Below are 8311 nucleotides of genomic sequence, written 5' to 3'. Positions count from 1 at the left end.
AGATTCAGCTTTCCTTGGTTTAGGATGAGGCTCCCATACTAGCAATTATTTTGAGTCTTACAGGTGATTTCAACGTATATCCAGGGTTTAAAGCTGTTGGGTGAGAAGGACATTCCTTTAAGGAAGAAGGAGGAAAAGGAGAGGAGGAGGAGGAGGATAATGATGATATTACTCTAAATGATAAAAGATATACCTATGGTCCTACTCTAGCTTGGCCTAGAGTAATGGTGATAGATAGCAAGAATAAATAGTTGGCAACCAAGAACTGCCATATTTTTGGTCTGGGTGGGGTGCAGACACAAATTCAAGTTTGGTCATGTTGGGTCTAAGGTCCCTGTGAGTCACCTAAGTGGACAGTGGGCAGTTGGAGTTACAGACCTGGAGCTCAGAGAATTCTGGGTTACATTTATGCATTTGAGAGTTACAGAGGTAGAGATAGGGTCTGCAGGAAGCAGGGGATTGCCTAGTGAAATGGCAAAGCACAGGGCTGGGAGGACAGAAGAGGGCCCGGGTCCTTGCCTCGGAGGCTGAGGAGAGGCAAGGAGCCAGCAACTGAGTCTATAAATGAGAGGCTGGGGAGAGTCCTGAAGCCCAGAGCAGTCAACACATGACACGTTCCTGAACATGAAAGAAGGGAGTTCTGAACAATGTTGATTTGATTTAGTATCTTGTATGCCATTGAGGACTTTGGAGAGAGAGGCTTTGGCGAAATGGGCAGGGCTAAAGCCAGGACTGGAGTACACGGGAAGGGAGGGAATGCAGAAGCTCCCTCAAGAGTTTGGTTGAGAGAGGGAGTAGCAGTTGATAGAGGGGATTGTGGCACCAAAGAAATGTTTGTTAAGATGGGAGGAGAGCCAAGTGACTTGAAACGTTATTAGAAAGGAGAGGGGGTTGAAGATGCAGAAGAAAGATTATTAAAAACATAGGGGGATGTGATGGGGTCTAATCCCTGGAGGGGGCACTGGGATCAGCTATCAGGACTCATCTTCTATTGCACCAGGAGGGAGGATTGTCAAGTGATTAGTGTTAAAGTGTGGAGCTAAGGGACATGATTTGAATGCTGTCAGGTGGGAGTCACATCCAAGGGGGTCACCTCCCGGGTCGGAGGGAAGTGTGTATGTTGGGGAGATCTTGAGAGGCCATTTGTACCAACGTAAGGATTTGAATTTCATCCTATGGACTATTTTAAGTTGGGGTGATTTTTAGGCAGGCAGGTGATAGATCAGTTTGTCAAAAGTCTCACTCTAAGGATAGGGTGGAAGATGGTGTGGTTAGGAAGAGAGAAGAAGCCTGAGTAGGGAGCTAGGAGGCTGGGGCAATAGGTTTGAGAGAAGATGGTGACTGAAACTGGAGGATAGTGAGGAGGAAAACATGGATGCAGGAGATCACGGAATGATATTACAGGTTTCTTAGCCAGCCTTCCAGGTTGCGAGCACCAGCCCTGATGAAGAATCGCACTGGGCCCTTGGGTATTGCAAACCTCGGGAGGAAGGACAGGGCTGAGGCTGCACCACACACCAGGCTCTCATCTCCGTGGCAGGAGCACGCGCTGGGGTGGGAGTGGGGAGTTTGCAAATGGACTGAGTCATCCAGCCTAGGGTGGGGGCTTAGAGCACAGGAACCTTAGCCGGGAAATGCAGGTTGTTGAGAGGCCAGGGATGAGTGGGCTGATTCAGAGTAACCAATTCAACAAGAAAACTTGAAGGTTAAGAGAAGGAGGAAGCAGGAAGGAGGGGCTGTTGGGTGGAACCTTGGCTGGGCAGGAGGAGGTGGGGCTCAGCCACAGAGCTGAGTGGCAGGGCGACTCAGCCCAGGAAAGCCAGCTAAGACTGGGCTCAGGCTGAGGGGGCCGGCGGCAGGCAGCCGATGACCACCTGCCTTTCTAAGGCATGTGACACCTGGCAGATCATTTCCACAGAGGCTCCATTGTTAAAACCTCACAACGGCCAGGAGAGCAGGCAGGGCGCCATATAACCTCCATGGTAGAGGTGAAGGAAGAGAACAAGGGACTCCAGTACTTGGCTACGCAGCTGGGACATGGCAGAGCTGGAGGGCAAACTTGTGGTTCCTCTCCACTCTGCCACGCTGCCCAAAATCACTCCTTGGGGAACCCTAATGGCCAAAAGCGAGAGCTTCTTCCAGGTCAGAGGAAAGGCCACTGTGGAAGATTCCCAGGAGTGACGCTTTACAACTCAGGAGAAGCCGACACGGCTCTAGCTCCTGGAATCCAGGGGTGGAAGCACTGGGCCTCTCCTGGAAGCAGGGACCCTGGAGTCTGAAGTGGTTAGGAACCCAGAGGTGGTCTTCTTCCCAGTCCATCCTCCCACCCCCACCCCACCTCTATCTCTGTTCTTTCATCACTCTTCACCAACTATTTTCTCTGCTTCTCTGTGTGTATTTGTTGGGGGGTTGGAGGGGGGTACAAAAGGGGGCATCTCATGGCTCCAGAGGACACATCACAGCTCTAGTAGCAACTGACCAGACTCTCCCTAGACTCTTCTGGAAGAGAATCTGAGAGACCAAGGGACAACAAATGCAAATGCCACCCCTGGTGGCTCATAGAAAATGAGGTCACTGTGACCTGGGACCCAAGAACTGCATCCTCATCAGGCAGTATGAGATTGTTCATAATGTTAAGAGGAGTCAGCCCACAGGGACACATCAGAGACCTCAGCCAGGCGTGGGCAGTCTCAAAACCTTTTGTACATCCAGACACTTCTCTTTGGAGTATCACACATTCACAGTTTATCCCCTCATACTTTTCAGATCTTTACTAAAATGTGACCTTCTCCATGAGACCTCTGACTGCCCAATCTGAATTGCACCTGAAAGCTCCAATCCTTATTCCACGTTCCCTGCTTTCTTTTTCTCCACCACATACAGCAGTTAGGCCCACTGTGTTTTGCCATTTCTTTATGTTCTATTGTCTAGCTTCCTGTTAGAATATAAGCTCCATGAAGGCAGGCAGGGACTTTTGATTGTTTGGATCACTTTGGTATCCCCAATGCCTACACACAGGATAGGTGCTCAGTGGTGATTTTCTGAACGAATTCATAAATAAAATCCATCTTCTCTTCCCATATGCTTCTCCCTGCACAAGTGAATGTGCACAAACAGTGCCCCATGAATTGGGTGGGGTCAGAGTAGCATGGGGAGGGGCAAGTGGGTTTCCTTGAATTGGATACAAAATAAGAAAGATTCTGCATCAGAGGGAGACCCGTAGAAAGGAACCCTTTCCTCCCTCCTCTGGTTCTTTCAGGCTGGTAGAATTAGCAAATGGTTCAGGAATGAATACAAATAGAGCCCTTCTCATAAAATCAGAAAAATCACAGCTGTAGCAAACTCTATGGTGTGGAATTAGGACTAATGGCTGTTGTGGGGTGGAGTTCACAGGGGCAAACACCCAGCCTCTTTGTGACTAATGCTGGTCTTCTTCCACCTGACTCTTTCCCTCAGTGACACAAAGCATGCTGCCAAGTGTGGAACTCATGCCCCAAAACGTTCTTGCCCAGTGTGCCATGGGGAACCATCCAGCCAGGTCAGGACTCAGGCAGGGCAGGCCTTGGGTGAGCAGCCAGGGGCCCGGGGCACAAAAGTTAAGGAGGCACTCATTCTGGAGTTCCTGATGGCACGGCTCAGTACTTGCAGGAAGCTGGAAATGAGAACTTCCTTAAATCTTGTGCCCAGGGCTCTGCAAGATTAATAGGGGGCCAGGGATTCAACTCAGTGGTAGAGTGCTTACCCCAGTATGGCAAACAAAACAAAAAATGAACAGGAAGCTCACTCTCAGAGCAAGGACCACTATGGCTTCTGGGGGCCCTAAGCACTTTTGCCTTTGTGGACCACTTCCTCTGTTGAAAAACAAAAAAATGTGTGTATATGTAATTTCATTTCAGAACTGTGTTGTTACAAAGACAAATACAATCCAAGATGGATTATAATTACTTTTTTTCTGATTATTAAAATAAATTAAAACATGTTCAAAGGCCGGAATTACCCTGGGCTCTGGTATTGCCACTGCACGCAGTGGATAAGTTGTCCTTTGCAAGGGGTGTGATGTGGAATATGGGAGGGAGTTCTCCATATTCCACACCCTAGGTGTCTCACTTGTCTCCCTTGTCCTAGTCCTGGGCACAGAGATTTACAATCCCAAAGTTAACAGCCTTCCTTGAGGGAACTGATTCCCTTTGTTTTTTTGAGCTTCAGTGTTCCCATGCTTAAAATGGCTGGAATAAAGGAACAGTTGGTCTGGGGATGGGTCACTTAGTGGTAGAACATGTGCTTAGCATGTGCAAGGATCTAGGTTCAATCTCCAACATCAGAAAAAAATAAATAATTGGATCACAATATAAATACAAAAATAAATAGAACTGCCATATAACCCAGCAATTCTGGATTAGCATATACACAAAGGAATTAAAAGTGAGACTCAAACATACTTGTATATCAATGTCCATGTCCATTGACAGATGAGTAGATAAACAAAAAGTGACTCATACACACAATGGAATATTATTCAGTCACAAAATGAATGAAATGCTGACACAGCTAAAACATGGAAAAATCCAAACACATTATGCTAAGTGAACATAAACCATACACAAAAGACAAATGCTGTATGATTTCACTTGTATGACGACATACCTGCAGTACGCAAATTCACAGAAACAGAAAGTAGTTGCGTTTCTGTTGGAGAGATGTGAAAGTTCTGGAAATAAAGGCGATGTTGTACAATATTGTAAATGGGCTTAATGCACTGAATTGTATACTTAAAAATAGTTTAGCTGGTAAATTATATGTATATTTTCCACAATAAAAAGACGACATCTACATAAAAATACTTTCTACGGGGTAAATAGGCAGACAAATCATCATTGATATTTACTGTATTGCTATGGTGAAGAAGTGTTCCAAAGTTCACAGACAGACTGGCAGGCATGAAACTGCTGTGTAAACACAGACTTCTCCAGTCCGTACATGCTACTCACCACCCACTACAGCCCACAGAGCTGATGACCAACTTGAAGAATGAATGGATGGTGGCCAAGATTCTGGAAGTACTGAGCATCACAGGGCATGCACTTTCCCCTGGAAATATATTATTCCCTATTCTCTAATAGCCTTCCTTTTGGGACCAGGGATTATGGTTTTGGCTGAGATATCTAAGATAGCCCTGATGTTGGAAGAATAAGAATGACCTGGGAGAGGCCAAGTTAGCCACCAGGCCCCAACCATGGGCACTTTGTGCTGAGGTTGATCTGATCTGATTTCCTAGTGTGAAAAGAATGTCTTGATCTTTGCAACAGTTGAAAGGGCAGCTCCAGGGGAGGGGTGTGGTGGTCACAACTTGGGACAGGGACCCATTGGTCTCAGTAACTGAGCTGCTTCTCATTCCATCCAGCAAACCCTACTTTCAAAGATGAAGTGTTTAAAAGCACATATGGAAGGGGTGAAGTGGGATAAGGGATTCCAGGGTACCAAAGGCACTTCACAAACACATTCACCATAGGGTTTGCTCAGATCGAAGACTGTCAAGTACAATTTGGGTTCCAGGAATGCCTCACCTCCCAGGGGAGCCTGAGAACTCCCTGGGCTTTCTAAGCGATATGTTGGTTTCTGCAGGGAGAATGTCTATATCTTCTATCAGATTCTCCGAGGGATGCCAGCTCCAAATGCTCTGAAACAATTGTTTCTGTGAATTTAAAATGTGACCTTGGAGATGCACATTGAACTTATGCCCAGGTTTTGGGAGCATGTGAATTGCTTCACATGCTGTTTTGGGCTGTACACACCTCAGGGCAGGCTATGCAGTGCTTCAGTAGGGGCCACTGCTAAATCCTCCTACTCTCTTCTCAATAAATGTAGAGATTCATTTTTAAACAAGAAAACTGCGACGATAGAGCTGTTATTTCACTTCTGCGTGAAAATGCCAAATGGCAGCAATGTGTCCTGGTTGACTGTGATTCCTCCTCTTGCTACCTGGCTTTGGTATGTGTGTGAATGACATGCCCTACTCACCAGTTCAGCCCTGAGTATGGAGCAATTGTCCACAAAAGAATGACTCTCTAATCCCCACTGGTCTCTTTAATAGCTTGTTGTGGTCTCTGTTAAGCCCACAGAGTTGTAGGTGGTCTGCAGCGTCTGGCCAGGTTGTGAAGCATCTGGCAAATGGCAGCCTAGATGGTTCCACCCCTTCCCCTGTAGGGAGGGCACTTGGTAAGGAGAAGGGTCACAGTGAACCGGTAATTCAGACTCTGAAGAGTGACTCAGACATTCCAGTGGAGCTTTGATTTTTCCTTTGTGTTGATGTGTGAAATGTAATTGTAGTCATTTTTTCCAATGAGTAGATAAACAGCGATTATCCATGGCAGCTTGTGAGCAGGGGCCATTGAGAACAATCCATGTGCCAACATTTCTCTCCCCAACCCCCCAGCACATAAGATAACAGCCCCCAAGCCTGGCCTCAGAGGTTTCTGGATCCGGAAAATTTGAAAACAAATGGGGAGATGGAAGCTTGTGAGCTCTGGCCCCAGCCCTACCAGACACTCCTTTGTTATCTGGGATAAAGAGAAATGGTTTGTTTGCCAAGCTGGTCATCAGGAAAGAGACAGAAGGCAATGTTCAAGGAGCACCTCTGTCATTCTGTGGGCAAGGTGCTGGGCTAATCAACCCTTGCCATCAGCTCATTTCATGTCATCCCCACAATCATACAGAAGTGGCTACCAGAATGGGCATCCACGCCTATTTTTACTATGAATGGTCGACCCTCTGCATCTGTGGGGGTCCTACATCCTTGGATTCAACCAACTCTGGATCAAAAATATTCTATATAAAATTGCACTTGTGCTAAACATGTACAGGTTATTTCCTAATATTATTCTCCAAACAATATAGCATAACCATTATTTATACAGTATTTATCTTGAATTTGGGTATTATAAATTATCTAGGGCTGGTTAAAACATGTGGGAGGATTGTGAGCATTATATGCAACTAGTACTCCATTTTATATTAGGGACTTGAGTGTCCTCAGATTTTGGTCTCCCCGGGGTATTAGAGATCCTAGAATCAATCCCCTGCAGATACCGAGGAATGGCTATTGCAATACAAAATACAGTACAAAATAAAATTATTTTACAATAATTCCTCTAATGAATTATTGCCTTTTCCTAACTTACAGATGAGGAAACTAAAGCAAAGAGAATTAAGTCACATGGCCACTTAGTGAGCAGGGAAGGAATCAGGATTTGGACTCAGGATTGTCTAACTTCAAAATCTATTTTCTCACCATCACACAAAACTGCTTCCTGTCACAGGCTGGCCTCACCAGCTCTAGTGGCCCTGTAAAGAAGGCAGTCTTTTACTCTCAGCTGCGGCAATGTAGCAGAGCCCCCAGGGAGGTCCTTCTCAGCAGCTGCAGTCACAGGCTGCCAAGGAGAACCTACCTAATCAATCAACTGGTTGCTTGTTGACAGACCTGCTGGGAATGGCAATGGTCAAAACTGGCTCTGGAACCAGGCTGGGTGTCACTGCTGTCTGCTGTCCTTTTACCTTCCCAAAGCAAGTGGAGAGGAGGGCAGCTCCTTGGGGTAGCATCACAATTGTATTAGTTAGAGGTCTTCTGAGAAACAGAACCAATATGTCCAAAGAACATTATCAGAGAAATTGACTCACACAGTTATGGAAGTCAAGGTCCCACAATCTACCATCAAAAGCTAGAGAACTAGGTATAATTCAGTGGCACAATTCAGTTCAAGCCTGAGAGCCATGGGGCTGAAAGTGAATGTCTGAGTTTAGTCCAAAAGCCCCAAACTAGGATGCCAATGTCTAAGGGCAAGAGTGGATATTCCAGCTCAAGCAGAGAGAGAAAATTTATCCTTCCCCCACCTCTTCATTTTATTTGGCCCTTAATGAATTGGATGATGCCACCCCCACTGGGGAAGCCTCTACTCATTTCACCAATCCGAATGCTGGTCTCTTCGAGAAACACCCTTCCAGAGAGATACTCCTGGAAATAATGTTTTACCAGCTATCTGGGCATCCTCTAGTCCAGTTAGGTCGACATATAAAGCTAACCATCACAGCTATGCTGAGATGTAGCCTTCATCTCTGTGGGGGAAATTCTTTTTGGTGGCATGTGGGAATAGCAATGCACAAGACTTCTGGGGGACGTCCAGGCTAGAATGCCAGCCCAAATCTCACTCCTGGTGCTGATAAAGGATAAAGAAGCAAGCTGGGCCTGGGGTGGTCCTTTCGGGGGCTTTTATGTTCTACCTGGACTCCTCTCTCTAACACGCTTCTTGAGCACCCC

This window comes from Marmota flaviventris, chromosome 14, assembly GCF_047511675.1.
Source record: "Marmota flaviventris isolate mMarFla1 chromosome 14, mMarFla1.hap1, whole genome shotgun sequence".
Lineage (NCBI taxonomy): Eukaryota > Metazoa > Chordata > Mammalia > Rodentia > Sciuridae > Marmota > Marmota flaviventris.
This window is presented reverse-complemented; position numbering follows the sequence as displayed.